Here is a 17,042-nt window from a genome sequence, read left to right on the forward strand (position 1 = left end):
GCATACATCTGGACAAAACTTTGCTTGAAAAAGGCCCATGTACCCGCATGTTCATTGCAGCACTATTCACAATAATCAAGACACGGAAACAACCCAAATGTTCATCTACGAATGACTGGATTAGAATGATATATATATACACAATGGAATGCTACTCAGCCATAAAAAAGAACGAAATAATGCCATTTGCAGCAACATGAATGGAACTAGAGACTCTCATCCTGAGTGAAGTAAGTCAGAAAGAGAAAGACAAATAGCATATGATATCACTTATATCTGGAATCTAATATACAGCACAAAGAAACTTTCCACAGAAAGGAAAATCATGGACTTGGAGAATAAACTTGTGGTTGCCAAGGGGGAGGAGGAGGGAGTGCAATGGATGGGGAGCTTGGGGTTGATAGATGCAAACTGTTGCCTTTGGAATGGATTAGCCATGGGGTTCTGCAGTGTAGCACTGGGAAGTATGTCTAGCCACTTATGATGGAGCCTGATAATGTGACAAAAAGAATGTGTACATGTATGTGTAACTGGGTCACCATGCTGTATAGTAGAAAGAAAATTTTATTGGGAAGTAACAATTAAAAAAAACAATTGAGTCAAAAATTGAATTTTAGTTGTGGTTAGACATGAAATATCTTTTTATTTCCATATTATAGACAATTCATGCACACCAGAGTGCACGCACACACACACACAGATACCATTAAATCACCTGTTTTGGTTTGAAGTGCACTTTTAGAGATTGCTACTTTTAATTTAAAATTATGTGAACACATACATGATTTCAAAGTCAAAAGTACAAAATAGGACATATTCAGAATAGTGCAGCATTTATTCCTGTCCCTTACTTGCTTTCCTTCTTCCTTCTATAAGAAAATATTTAAATTTTTTTTGTTTCTCATGATGTATATATTTATAATTATATATACATATAAGTCTAAATATATGTATCTCAATTTTAACACAAAAATTAGTATGCTAGTGTCATTCTTCCCACCTTAGTGTTTTCACTTTACACATGCCATATAGATTCCTCCAGGGCAGTATTTAGAGGTACTCTTCAACATTTTAGTAGTTGCTTTATGTTCCACCATGTATAATTTATGCAATTAATTTAGGTAGTTCTTATTGATTGTCAATTGAATAATTTCTGTTCTTTTGCTATTAAAAACAATGCTTCAACAAGTAACCTTGTACATTGGTTATTTGGTATTTTCACAAATGTATCCTTAAGGTAGAATTAGGATTTCTGTGTCAAAAGCTAGTAATATTATAATATTTGTGGATATTATCTTGCTGTGATGTTGTATTATTTTGTATACTCATAAATAATACCTATGAGGAGTTCCCCTCCTAGCTCAGCAGTTAAGGAACCCGAGTAGCATCCATGAGGACGTGGGTTTGATCCCTGTCCTCGCTCAATGGGTTAAGGATCTTGCATTGCTGTGGGCTGTGATGTATGTCACAGATGAGGCTCCGATCCTGCGTTGCTGTGGCTGTGACATAGGCTGGCAGCTACAGCTCCAATTCAACCCCTAGCCTGGAAACCTCCATATGCCACGCGGTGTAGCCCTAAAGAGACAAAAAGACAAATAAATAAATAAAAAATAAAATAATGCATGTGAGCTCCCCTTCTGCACAACTTAACCAATAAGCCTTCTTTAATATTGATGTCAGATATTTGATGCTTGAGAAGTCAAAACTGCTATTTCGGCTTAGTTTTACTCTTCATAATATCTTAACATGACAGATTAAACATTTTTTTATATTTGAATTTTATTTTTATCTTCTTGTGTATGAACTGTAAATTCATACATTTTTCCAATTTTTCTGTGTACATTGGTATCTTTTTAGAAGTTTTTTTTTTAAACTATAGCTCTGTTCTTTGTGATGTGAGTTGTAAATCATTCCTCTAGAATCTGTTTCATCTTTTTTACTTTCTCAGTTTTAACATGCATTTAAAATATTATTCTTGTATTCAATATTATCAGTATTTATCATTCATAAACTAAGATATAAACTTATATTTTCTTATAATAGATGTATAGTTTTTAAAAATTATTCTTTTATTCACTTAGAAATTGTTCTGGCACATGGTGTAGTGAATAGATACTATGTATCTTTTCCCATATTTCTATCCAGTTATTCCACCAACACATTAATAGGCCCTTTTCCCATTGATTTATTATCTCAAGTACTAATTTTCTTATGTGTTTTTAACTTATTTATGGGATTATTGTTCTTTTTTCCTCCTGCAGTAAAAAGTTTTAACTCTCTTATTATCTGATCCTCTTTATCTGTTGCTTCAAGCCACATCTTAAAACATTATATTCATTTTTTACTTAAAATATTTAATCTCCAGTTTTAACCTGGTTGGGTAATTCTATCTAGAGAGGAGAGTTATTTATTAGCATCATTTTTCAAGCTTTTTTCAACTGTATTTTCTTCTACTTCTACCTTGAATTTTTGGCATGTTTTCTTAGGATGGTGGAATATACTGCATGATTACACACTTCAGACTTGCAGATAAATATACAGATTTCCATTACAATTGTTAATATTTTATTGTGTCATATTCCTCAAGAACATTGGGATAAAAGCTGAGAACTCTTGCTTGTTGACATATAGGTTTTATATAGTAATAATAGTACTTATATTTATTGTCATGAAAATATGCCATAAAATTCATTATTTATCTGATTAAAATCTATTGTCTCATTATCCCTCATAAGATAAGTATTATTATCTCTCTTCTCCACATGTAGAAACTGAATCTTAGGAAAGCTAATGTACTTAAAGTTATGATTAGTAAGGTGTAAGTAGAGTTGAACCCATCTCTTTTTGACTTCAAAGCTTATATTCATAAAAGCTAACAATAAAAAATGACATGGATGGATCCAAATGAAACATTTTGTACCAATAGGTTGAGAGACTCGAATATTCTAAATATTTTTTAATGCTTATGGGCTATTGTTGTATACTGCAAGATGTCATGTTGCCTACAAGGCAAATTTTATGTTGGGAGACTCACTCTTCCTGTCATTCTTGATAATATATTCATGGATTATGGGTTGTTACAGTGACAGTAGTGGGGCTGTTATAAATGGGAGGAGTTTCTTTTTAAACCTCTTAAAAGTTGACATATATATATATATGTATTCCTTATTACCAAGCATGTTTTTTTTTGAGTTAGGTTTATTGCAGTTGCTTCCATCATGTTTTTAATGAAAATGAACCAAATACCAATTTAAAAAACAATCATAAGTCAACCTGGTTTCTGTTACCCTTAGAAACATTCAGGAAGGCACAGGAGTATAGGAATACTAAGATATTTATGCATTTCATCGTTCTAAGAATAAGTGAGATCATATTTTGTAAGTATAATATTAACTGCATCTGAATTCAAAAATAGAACAATTACAGAATTCCCACTGTGATGCAATGGGTTGAAAATCCAACTGCGATGGCTCAGGTTGCTACAGAGGCATAGGTTTGATCCTGGACCCAGCACAGTTGGTCAAAGTATCCAGCATTGCTATAGCCATGGCTCATATTCAGTGCCTGGCCTGGGATCTTTCATAAGTTGTTTGGACATAAAGGGAAAAAAAAATAACGATTACAGGATTATCAAAGAATACATTGAGGCTGTGTATGTGAATGTGCTTCGACAGTTGCTAAGGAATAGGAAAACAGAAGGTATAATTTTCATGAAATTTACTAAGTGATTTACTCACTTCAATATATACCATGTCATTATCCTATATTAGTCTTAACAGTTATAGGAGATCTAAGGCTTTATCCTAGAATTCATATTCCATTTTCTGAGCCGTTTCATTGCAGTCTTCATGTCTTTGTTCCTCAGTGTGTATATAATTGGGTTTAAAAGAGGAGTGACCACAGAATAAAACACAGCAAGGAATTTATCTAATGATTTAATGGGGAACGGCCAGGCATAAATGAAGATACATGGTCCAAAGAACAAAAGAACTACTGTGATATGAGCAGTCAAAGTAGACAGAGCCTTGGATGACTTCTGTGAAGGGAGATGCTGGATGGTCACTAGGATGACAGTGTATGAGATGATTAGGAGAACAAAAGAACACACAGTGAGCACACCACTGTTAGCAATGACCATGATATCCAACCTATAGGTGTCTGTACAAGAAAGCTTGATGACCCTAGGAAGGTCACAATAAAAGCTATCAACCTCATTGGGACCACAGAAAGTTAAGTTCACTGCAAAGGCCAACTGGCTCACTGAGTGGAGGAAGCCAGTTCCCCATGCAGCAGCAACAATGCCAACACATACATTGCTAGACATAATTGTGGTGTAGCGAAGGGGTTTACAGATGGCCACATATCTGTCAAAGGCCATGGCTATAAGGATCACCAGCTCACTCCCACCAAAGAAGTGAAGGAGAAATATCTGAGCAAGGCAGCCCTTGAATGAGATAACCTTGCATTTTCTGAAAAAGTCAGCAATCATCTTGGGGCTGTGACTGAAGACAGGCACAGATCAATGAGTGAGAGGTTGGCCAATAGGAAATACATGGGGGAGTGAAGGTGAGAATCAGAAGCCACAGTTAGGACAATAAGAAGGTTTCCAAATACAATTCCTACATAGAATACCAAAAAGAACACAAATAGAAAAGTCTGGAGTTCCTGAGAATTGGAGAGTCCCAGAAAAATGAACTCAGTCACCATGGAGTGATTTGTTTCACTTATTGATTCATGCCAGGAAATAGTTTCTGTAGTTACCTTAGAGAAGGGAGTGAGAAGAAGTCAGAATTACTGCATTTAAATTCAAAGCCTCATTTTGTGTCATTCTGCTCACACTCACAATGACATTCTATGGTTTGTTATATAAAGGCTTTCAGAGTGCACACCATTTTATCCCACATTCCACATCTAAATGCAGCATTTTATCCCACACTCATTCCCTGAATACAGTTTATAGTCCAGTTATCCAGGTCATAGTGTTTCACTTAGTTAGGCTTATTCCTCATAAAATATTTTCTTCATGTTACCCTCTCCACCAGATTTGTCTATATATCACCCTGCATTTATATCCTTTTTTCTTGAACTTCATAACAGTTCATATTCTGTGGACCATATTTTAGCTCTTAAATACATACAAAATTGTATGATATTCATATTTACAAAGGCTTTTTATGCTATACATTTTTGAGAAGGTATTTTAGTGGCTTAGTTGTCCATTACCATAATTTTGTGTACAGTTATTGGAAACTTTTCTATCAAATTAAAACAAATCCTCATTCACAGTTTTGCTGAGTGAGGTACTTGCAGTCTGTGGGTTATGTATGTATCTGTGGATCTTGAATTCATCCTTTTTAATACTTATTTTTACCATTTTTTAAACATGAATACCATTATACTCCTTCTTGTGGTTATTATGAATTTCAAATTAAGTAGTAAATGCAAAGTATTTTGCGCAGTTTTTGCTATTTAGTAATTGCACATAGATTTATATAATTATTGGTAGTAAAATTTATCACTTCTGATTCATAGAAGAACCCTGGCTCCTCCAGTCATTTAAAAATTTACTTGTATTCTAAGAAATAACAATCATAGCAAGATTTCTCTTTCCTGTATTCCTCTGTTCCCTACTATTCTAATAATCTATAAGTACTGAATGTGGGGCACAATTCCAAAATATTTTTCATAATCTGTCAGAAGCCGGATAGCAACATAAAAGCTAAGAGAGATGTAGAGATTCAGGCTTATGGAAGTTTAAAATTCTAAGGAGTCTAAAGAGAAGTTATAAGAATTTATACCTGATAGAATTTATAGCTAAGAATGGCAATATGAAAATGCCTAGAAGATAGAGTTAAGTCAAAATAAAATGAATTAAAGGTGAACAATATAACAAAAATTATATTTAAAAAATAACAGAAAGAGGTTAAAAGGAGAAGAATGAAAAAGTGGAGGAAAATGTTTGCTGAGAGCAATGTGAAGGAGCTTTAATAGTAGATGAAATTGAAAAAGGAATCTGGAATGCCTCTTATAGGATTAGTGTATTATTATGTAGACAGTGAAGAACTATGGAGGAATTATGAGCAATTGTTTAATATACATAATATCCATTATTAAGATGATAATATCTGGACATGTCTCAACATGAAGTGGGAATTTAAGCAAAAAGATAATGCCAGTATGTTTATTCTGAGTGATTGCAAGCATTGACATGTCTTTAATTCTGATAATAATAAGAAGAAAAACTAGTATGGCAATATGTACTATACAGAGAACTTTTAGAAACAAGGATAACATTTGAAGAAGGTAAAGGGTGATGATAATGACATGTAGAGATATTGTTGGGATATCTTTATAAGTTGATATCTGCTATGTCACAGCCTGAAAAGTGGTTGTTGGACATGAGGTGAGAAGGCCGTTACCTTGTATACTGAGGAGAGCAAGTGAGTACTCACTCCGTCTAGAAGTTTTGAAGTAAGTGAAGTAGAAAATGGATTGGTATCTTGAAGGAGAAGCATGGCCATGAGAATACTTGTAGGATGAAGTATAGGAGTTAAAAGGCAAGTAAAGAGTAAAAGAGAGGAGTGGAAATTGATGGGTGTCAGGGAGAGAAGAAGCAATAGAGTGTTACTCATCAAATTTCTTGGGGGAGTAGTATTATTACTCTTCAGTACTTATCTAATTAGTTATTCCATGGCCCTTGGATATTATATTTTTTCTTCCTTATCCATCTCTTAGCCCTATCCATATTAAATATCCGTATAAATCTCCATGTTCCTCTTTTTAATGTCCTATAAATATTTAGCAGTTCTGACTTTATTTCTGAGTATAAAAAGAAATCTAATAGTAAAACAAGTCATAAACACTCATTTTAGTCCCCCTCTGCTTATTAGCACAGTAATAAATATAATCATAATAATCATCAACAATAAAGAGAATGGGATTCCTATTTTGAGACCATTTCTGACATGACTCGGTGGGAATGTTTCTTTAGAATCAAGGAATTCTAAAATTCCAATTTAGAATTGAACCTGGATATCTACTGATGTGAAACCATTTTATTTTATTTAAAGAGAAGAACAAACTTGATAGTTCTCTTTCTATAGGTTATGTAACAAGGATAATGAATTTCCAAAAGATTCTCATTTGTAGCAAATTGATTTTCTACCATGATAACAGTAAGAATTCAGATATGCTATTCTTTAGCAAAAGGAATTCCTTGCTTGCTTAGTTAAGACATCTCATTTCCTAAGTATATGCTACTGAGGATAAAATGATAATGTGGAGTCCTCAGTTAGAGTGGGACAGTTTGCTACATAAGCACAGGGTCCCCTTTATAAGCTTATCTCTGACTCTTCAAAAATTATTTAAGAAATAATTAGAAGAATTGTATTGCTTCTAAGTTACACATTAGGTTTATTGAATAAATCCTACACGTTGGTGTAATCAAAATCTTACACATTGGTGGTAGCAACCAGGAGCAGTCAGCTAAAATTGAACAAAAAAACCCTTCTCCATGCACACTAGATTAAGCTTAGAAAGTCAACCATTAGACTGCTATATGTTTGTCTTAAATATCTTTTCCCCCTATTTAAAGAAAAACACCTTAAGTCTATAAATTTCACTGAGATTGAAGTCATGAGACTTGAAGGTTCTAGCAAAAATCCACTGTGTGAACTTGGGTATGTCATTCAGAATCTCTGGCCTCTAGGTTTCCTGTTTTAAAAATTAGTTCACTGTATATTGTATGAAAAGCTCTCAAAAAAAAAAAAAAACAAAAACAAAAACAAACAAACTTCTAAGAGTTGGAATTATACCTTTATGTGAAAGAAAAGCCCCCAAACTAGGTTTCACTGCAATTGTATGAAGGAGGGTAATAACGTAGAAAAGAGAACACCAGATTTGGAGAAATATGGGGAAAAGGACCACCAAAAAAAGGACCATCTGGAGAAGAGCCTTATACTTATAATGCTTGTATAACACTAAGTTGTATAACACAAGAAGTACTATCCTTGTTAATATTATTCATATTAACTCTTCTAAGTATTTAAGCCAACCTCATTATTGTTCCATTTTTCCTGAAAATACACATGCCATTGATAGAAGTATCTCATTGTCCATAAAATGCTATGACTTGGTTAGTTTTGCTAATATATTTCACTTTCACATTCCACCTACCTCCTTCATTACTGGAAAAGATATAGCAATTTTCAGAGCAAAGAAATGTGCTGATTTTCCTTTTTTTTCCACCTTTATCATGAAGTACAAAATTTCAAAGAGAATAAAATCCATATACATTGTCCTGCTTAGTAAATCATTTGGTTAATTTAGAGCCATTTATGAAAATGATCAGAGGCAGGTAAGGAGATCTTGGAAGTAGCCTAAACTTGAGCTACTAAGATCAACTCTTATAGTCTCACAAGTTTTCCCGTGAGGAAATACACAAAACCTTTCTGAGTTAAGGGCTATTGTCACAGTTTGTGGGCTCACTTAGGTATTTGTATGGCCTTCACTGAATCTAAAGGTAAATGATAAGAATTATAGTAAAACAAGATAAAACTATGAAATTAAAATCCATACATGTTAAAACAATAAACAATAATGCTTTAGATTTTGTAAAAAGGGGATAGCTAAGGATTTGTGGAGAAAATACAGGAAAAATACTTTGACCAATAATCAGAAAGTCCCAATTCTGATCATTTATCATTTTATTGAGCAGCTTCAATTACCATGCAGTGGTTAAAACTAAGATGAGTTACCATAATTAATGTCCCTTGACTTAGACATAGAAAGACACCCAAGCAATCTCTCAGTTATGCTCTTTAATCACCAGATTTTCCAGATTTTACCTGGAAGGTGTCAATCATCTTCTTTGTCCTAAGCACCTAGTTTAAGAATGAGCACATCAAATAAGAGCTGATTGGATTATGCTCCTCTAGGAAATAAATCCCTTCAAATACTTCTAAAATTGTGGATTTTCTTTCTTTTTTTTTTTTTTTTTTTTTTTTTTTGGCCTTTTCTAGGGCCACTTCCCGTGGCATATGGAGGTTCCCAGGCTAGGGGTCTAATTGGAACTGTAGCCACTGGCCTACACCAGAGCCACAGCAATGCAGGATCCAAGCAGTGTCTGCAAACTACACCACAGAGCACAACAACACCAGATCCTTAACCCACTGAGCAAGGCCAGGGATCAAACCCTCAACCTCATGGTTCCTAGTTGGATTCATTAACCACTGTGCCATGATGGGAACTCCTAAAGTTGTAGATTTTTTAAAGACTGAATCAAGGAGTATTTTGAACAATATTGAAACAATGGAACATAGGCAAATTTTGCTTTATAGAAGGTTTTAGAGTCTATTTATAAAAATAACATTGTGCAAAACACATTAACAATCAAATCCTGAAAACAGTTCTTAAGATTTTAACATAGTGATAGTGTTGATCTTCCTATTTGTCTAACTTAAAGTACAATTAGGATGGACATTGTTTCCTCCTCAATTTTAATGTCTGCTGGTTTATATAAACCCATATTCTATCCATTGGATTCACATAATTTCCATAAGAAATATTAATTAATTTCTATTTACACTTACTATCAGTTGACAGTACTGATGAAGTTAAATTACATGTATATACATATATACATTTATTTGTAAATATAAAATATCCACGTGAAAATCGAATGTAGCCATTGGTGGTAACTACAATTTAGATTTGTAGTTTAGGTAGAAATATAACATTTTATTCTTAAAATTAACAAAAATTGCTGCAACTCTATGTAATTAAATTCCTTGATTTGCTACTTCCTTTTCCATAGACTTCTCAGTTTTCAAAGGCAATAATGAAAATGTACACATTTTATAGTGTTCATGATGATCATGAGGGGCGGGATGGACCATGACATTCATCTTTTTCTCTTATCAGTGAAATCTGTTATGTCATCTCCCTAGAACTTACGACGTGTTGACTTAGCCTTCTCATTGCTACTTTCATATCTCTGTTCCTTAAAGTGTATATGGCAGGATTTAAAACTGGAGTGACAGCAAAGTCCACAATGGCCAAAAATGTATCCAGTGACTTAGTAGGGAAAGGCCACACATAGAGAAATATGCAAGGAAGGAAAAACAAAAACACCACAGTGATGTGAGTTGACAGAGAGAAGAACGCTTTGGATAAATCCTTTGAAGAATGTTGTCGGACAGTGACCAGAATAAAGATGTGTGATACAATTAAGAGAAAGAAGGTGCCCATAGATGTGAAGCCACTGTTGGCTGTGACCACAAATTCTAGTCCATAATTATCTATGCATGCAAGTTTAATAACCCGAGGAAAATCACAGTAAAAGCTCCCCACATTATTAAGTCCACAGAAAGGTAAATTTATGACAAAGGCAAACTGAAAGACAGCATGAGTCACTCCATTATCCAAGCAGCCACTACCAAAAGCATGCACATTTGGGGATTCATTATAGTTAGATAATGGAGAGGCTTGCAGATTGCTGTGTATCTGTCATATGCCATGGCTATGAGCAGAACCATCTCAACTCCTCCTGTAACATGGATAAAGAACATTTGTATCATGCAGTTGTGGAAGGAAATGGTCTTACAATCGCTGAAAAGATCAGAGATCATCCTAGGAACTGTGGTAGACGAAAGGCCCAGGTCGATGAGTGACAGGTTGGCCAGCAGAATATACATGGGGGAGTGTAAATGAGAATCAGAAATCACTGTGAACACAATAAAGAGGTTTCCCAGGATAATTCCCACATAAAATGTAGAGAATAAGAGAAAAAGTAAAAACTGCATTCCTAAGGATTGTGTAAGTCCCACTAACACAAATTCAGTTACCACAGAACTATTTATTTGGTCCATTGAATTGTAAAGAAAGGAAGACTCTCAAGTGATCTGAAACAAAAGAAAGAAGGAATCAGCTTGGAGGTACTGAAAATGTTATGTTAAATGTTGATAATTTAAAATTGTACTTTTACTTAATTGATAATAGACTATACACAAAATGATGTGAACCTATGGTATAAATCATTTAGTACAGCAAAACTGCACTCAGAGGCAATATATTGCTTTAAATTCTTTTTATTCAAATGCATGAAATAATCAGACAGCTTATGGAGTTTGAAAAGAATGTACAACATAAACTCAAAAAATTCAAGTAAAAAGTAATTTAAAACAAAAATATTCAATTTCAGAAAGTTGGAAGAGTGTATATGACCAGTATAAAGTGGTTTAAAAAAATAAAAAATAGAAAATCTTTTAAAAATATAATCAGGAAAAATTAAATTAAAGTTAGAAATGGGTATAGAAATGAAGAATAATAGTTAAGATACCTCCGAAAGCTGTTTCCAGCATGTGCTTAAAACAGTCTACCCCAAACCACCACAAAAATCATACTTGAATTTGAAACACTATAGAAAGACAAAAAGTTGATCTGTTCATAATATAAAAAGAGAGTTCAAATGATTTAATAAAACCTCTGAGGCCGAATAGATAGTGATAATAGATAATAATGATAATAGACAATGGACAAATGATAGGAAGAGAGAATTCAGAAATGTACACTATGCAAGTGTGTGTGTATATATATATATATAATAAGATGAAATAGAATACTATAATTTTCCTATTAAGTTAGTAAAAAGTTTTACAATTGTTTTTATCAAAAACCAACAAAGGCTCATTGAAATAGGCACCTTCATACATTGATGGAGAAGATATAGACTGTTTCAAAGGTAAAGAAAATATTTTGAAATCATGTATCAAGAATCTTGAATCCATACCATCTCGTGCAATAATACTCCTTATGGTTCTTTTTGTATAGGAAAAAAATTTTTTTTGCGTGAAATTCTCATCATACTTTACAGCTGGTAAAACTTTGACCAATTTAAATGTCAAACATTAGGTTTAAATATGTATGCATATATATACAGTAATACAGTTATTAAAATTAATGTTAATAGAAATGTATAATAACACTTGGAAGAATTTTCTTTGTAATATTAAGGCATAAAAGTAAGCAGTTTGTATAATATGTAATTTTAAAATCAATAGTTGATTTTGATTTTTTTAGAGCTTTAAGAAAATACTCTAGATTTTGAAATATATTTTTCCGTACACATGTTAGATTTTTTTGATTAAAAAAATCAAAGAACATGAAGAGTTGGGGATTGGCTTATCAAAATGTTTGAAAACAAAGATTCACTCATAATTACTGGAAGACTAACAGAACAATTAAAGGACTCAACATTTTCCTCATCCAATCAGCCATTTTCATGAACTGTCAGAATTTGATTCTTAGATATTATTAAAAGGAGGACATAGCTAAATAATTATAGTGTCCTGATTAAGCCTCTTGGAGTTTATATAAAGCTGTCATGAAGCTCCAACTTCATGGGGTGTTCCATTTAGGTAATTAACAAAGCATCTCCCTGTTTCACTTTGCCAGGGTTGGCTATTTGGAATGAATTCTGGTAACCATAAAATATCTATAAGGAAAACAGATGTTCTGGTGATTTCTTCCTGATCAGAGTGAGGAAGGTTAGTAATGTGGCAGTGAGAAATATTAAGAGAGACACAATCAGTAGTCAAAAATAGAGGCAATAAAGTGCAATGGGATAGAAGGGATAATACTTTGGGAAGAATACAGCAGACAGAGTCAAGTAGGTTTGACTCCTTTCTTACTTCCATAATATACTATTGTCTTTGTTGTCTCTTGATCATTTTTCACATTGTCTTCTCTCTTCTCTTGCCTAGATGTTCTCTGAAATACCCTGCCAAGTATTTTCTCTGAAAACTTGGTTTAACCATTTTCAATTTATTCATACTACTATCATTGGATTTCTTATCCAAATTAAAATCATCCAGGTCACAGGGCCATAAAGACAAAGTATTTTGGGTGGGGAATTGAGTCTGGGGGGCACTATAGAATTAAGAAAGTCACCCCTAGAAGATGTCATGTCAATACTCTCTATTCTGCTGGGCAGAAGATGTTTGGTGACTTCCTGATATCACCATCCAATTCAGTGTCTTTGAAAAAATAAAGTTGAAGCTGAAGAATCAGGTTGAGTGCTTAAGATCAAATTTTTATCCTGTTAAACTAAACCAAAATATATAAACCCAATACTTCATATATGTCATCAGCAACGTGGTGTTTCATCTTATAAAAACAGTTAAAGTCTCTAAATTTATTTGTCAGACTTGGAAATTTCCCTTATTATTAGGTTAGTACTGCCAAAAAGGTGTTTGTCTTGAAGTGTGAGTGTTAAGTTTTTAAGAGTGGAAAATCCCATACTGTATGAGCCTATTAGCCTAAAGTCTAAAAGCTTCCATTTGTAAAATGTAATTTATTTATAATAATAATTTTTAGTCATTTTAAAATTGTATAATTGTAATACAGAACATTTAAAACGAAGCATAATCAATGTGGTAGAGTCAGAGTCAGTAGCATGTCTAAGGAAAGAAGCCCTAAAGAAGAGGAAGACTGAAGATGGATTCAAAAGGAGCAGGAGAATAAAAGGGAGGCAGGGGACGGAATTAAAAAGAAAACAAAAGGAAAAATAAGGAGAATAAAATAATTAAAAGAGGCACTGGTGGAACATTGCACACCTTTGCTTAGGTGGCCTCTCATGGTTTAAGTCGACATATATCAATACATTATGAACACTTAAGAGTGCTCTATTTATGTAGCTATGGTTTGGTAGAATGGAATGGGTAGCTGCCCATGGTGGTTCAGCTGACAGGTGACTCACCTCTAAAAAATTAGGAAATAATCAATCTAAAATATCTCTTAACCTCCAGTCAATATTTTACTTTCCCTAGTTCTAACATTTATAACTTTTCATACATTGTATAAGGACACTTTTTGCTTTGTCCAACACTGTAACCCTTAACAGAAACAGGCTGACACATAGAAGAAGCTCAAGGAATATTTGAAGAATGAATTGTCTAGACGTAAGTACTAAATTGTTCGTATAAGAATCAAAATACTAGTCCTCACAAATATGTAGAGGAATTGAATTTCATAATACCTTTCCACAATCTTGTGCTTCCTGGTGATAACCCAGTTACATATGTGCTAATGCGAGTATTTAGATAAGTAAAGAAGGTCCCACCTTTTCTGTTATAAACATTTGGAATTAGTATATATCATTGTTGAAGAAGTCCTCCTGACCATGAGCTTGTTTGAAGAAAAAGACTACACACTTGGTTTCTCTGCTCTCTTAGGAAACACAGGTGACTGTGTGAAGCCCCAGGAGCTCTTCAGAAGTCAAGTCCCTGTAGAATTTCCCATCTTTCCTGTTGGAGATTTAAAATATATCAGTTATTCAGTACCTGGAGAGAAACATCTTTAAATAAGATTATATATATATAATATTTATAAAAATATTATATTATATATTCATAAAATATTTATAAAAATATTATTAGATTATATATGTATTTATAAAATATTTATTACAATATTATTAGAATTATAGGTTTGCATAGCAGTGGGAAACAACTTTAACATTACTGCGTCCAATTACTTCATTCTACAGATGGAGAACAACCCAGTGGTGTTAAATGGCTAGCCAGTGTATTTACAGCAATACATTTACAGAACCAGCACTAGTAGTCAGCCTGACTTCCAGTCTAATGGTCTTTCTCAGTAATGTTCTATACCTGCATATAGAAAAAGTCATTAAAAAGCTAGAATTAGAGAGGACAAGATGGCGGAGGAGTAGGGGGACACTCTCGCCCTCTCCCACAAACACAACAAAAAAAGCACATCTACAGAATAAATGACTCGCACAGAACAGCAACCAATCGCTGGCAGAGGAACCTAAACTCCATAACGGCAAGAAGTTCGTGATATTATTGGGCAGAACGGGAGAAAAGAGGATAGTGAGAGAAGGTGAATCCGAGCGGGACGGGCGCTCCCGAAAGGGAACTGCAGAGGAGAAAGGGATCCCGCACCCTGGAAAGTCACCTACCGGGGGAAAGATCAAATGAACCGGAGGAATCTCCAGATGCAGAGGAGAGTGTAGCAGTAAGTTGGAGTACGGAAAAACCGATCAAGAACCCAACGGACCATCTGAACTACGGGTACAGTCACCAAAAATTGAGACGCCTGGGTGGGGGCTGGGCACCGAGACCTCGGCTCCAGAGATTAGTCCCCGGCTAGGGGGCGGGGCAGAGCGGAAACTGCTTGGGAGGTCTAGAAACCATTTGACGGGGCAGAGACTGCCTGGGAGACTAGAAAACAGCTGTCGCAGAGGAAGGGAGCAATACTCTAGGAGCGGGAAGTGGAAAGCTGCATCAGAGGGAACTTGGGAGAAGAGCCTGGTCTGCGCCCATGCTGGGGAGGGGAGAGAAGAAGGGGTGGGTCCCCATAGAATACCCCCCATGCCACAGCAAGCCTACAGGCCCACTAGCTAGCAGAAAGCTGTGCTTCCCAGTGCATCCCCTCCCCCCACATTCACCACGCCCTATGCTCTCACCAGACCTGGGGCTGCCTGCCATCCAGGAGGGCTGGCCTAAACAATTGCCTGAAGCCTACCACCGCAGGGGCTGTCCCTGCACAGGACTGCTTGCCCTTTGGAGGGGCTACACTTCCGCAGAGCAGCACCAAACACCACCAGCCCCCGAGAAAAGGCCTGCAGCCCAGAAAAGCTAGAACAAGCTTAGCCAGGCTGTGAATAGATTGGCCTAATTCTCGGACAGTTTTTCTGAGTTGGGTTGCCCCGGGGAGGAGCCTCTTCAGTTTCCAACGGCCCTGCTACCCGCCCAAGCCCCAGGGGATGCTCTAGTGGACCAGCTGCATAGGACTGCCAGCTCCAGGAAGGACCCCCTGCAGCCCAGAAAGCTGCAACAAGCCTGGCCGAGTCGGGAAAAGATCTAAGACTGTCTTTCTGAGTTGGGCTGCCCTGGGGAGGGGCCTCTTGGATCTCCAACGGCCCTGCTACCCACCCAAGCCTGCAGGGGGTGCCCCACTCCCGTGAAATAACTGCTCAGCACCACCAGCCCCCTGGAAGAGCCCCTGCAGCCCAGAAAAGCTGCAACAAGCTCGGCCAGACTGTGAAAAGATCCGCCTACATTCTCAGGCTGTCCTTCTGAGTTGGGCTGCCCTAGGGAAGAGCCTCTTAGGTTCTCAGAGACCCAGATAGCTGCTCCAGCCCCCAGGGGGTGATGCACCTCTGAAGAGCAGCTGCCCAACACCGCCAACCCCCTGCAAGAACCCACAGCCTAAAAACACCAGAGCAAGCTCTGCATGGCCAAGTGAAATCTGCTACCATCGTGGTGTGGACCTCCCAGTCCTGTCTGTCCTCAGAAAGTCCTCCTCTGCTTCAAAGAAACACTGTTAGCCCCATCAACACTCCAGAAAAGCCACACTGCCTCAAAAAAGATTGACCAACAACGCCAGCCCTCAGGAAATATTCCACGGCAGTGACAAGGCAAACACTGCCCAATCACGGAGAGTACAACTCCCTCAGGAGAAAGAAAACAACAAGCAAGATGAAGAAGCTGAGAAACAACCCCCAGTCAAACCAACAGGAGAACTCACCTAAAACAGTCAACAATGAAACAGATCTCTGCAGTCTGACAGACCTGGAGTTCAAAAGAGAAATAGTGAAAATACTGAAGGAATTAAGAGAAGATATGCACAGTAATGCAGATACCCTCAGAAAGCAACTAGAAAATATAAGGAGGAGCCAAGAAAAACTAGAACATTCATTTGCAGAGATGCAAACTGAACTAGGGGCAGTAAAAACCAGAATGAATAATGCAGAAGAACGAATCAGTGATATGGAAGATAGAATAATGGAAATCACTCAATCCGGTCAACAGACAGAAAACCGAATCAAAAAACTGGAAAGCAATATAAGAGACCTATGGGGTAATATAAAGCGGGCCAATCTACGCATAATAGGAATTCCAGAAGGAGTAGAAAAAGATAAGGGGATGGAAAATATATTTGAAGAAATTATCGCTGGAAACGTCCCAAGTCTAAAGGATACTGGGTTCAAGATACAAGAAGCACAGAGGGCCCCAAAC

At 35.9% G+C, this 17,042-nt stretch overlaps 2 pseudogenes; both read right to left on the reverse strand.

Moving 5' to 3' along the window:
* Positions 1-3,790: 3,790 nt before the first annotated feature.
* On the reverse strand, positions 3,791-4,758 carry LOC110259128 (annotated as a pseudogene).
* Positions 4,759-9,930: 5,172 nt separating this feature from the next.
* On the reverse strand, positions 9,931-10,868 carry LOC110259129 (annotated as a pseudogene).
* Between the last annotated feature and the right edge of the window lie 6,174 nt (positions 10,869-17,042).

Source organism: Sus scrofa, unplaced genomic scaffold (genome assembly GCF_000003025.6).
Source record: "Sus scrofa isolate TJ Tabasco breed Duroc unplaced genomic scaffold, Sscrofa11.1 Contig886, whole genome shotgun sequence".
Lineage (NCBI taxonomy): Eukaryota > Metazoa > Chordata > Mammalia > Artiodactyla > Suidae > Sus > Sus scrofa.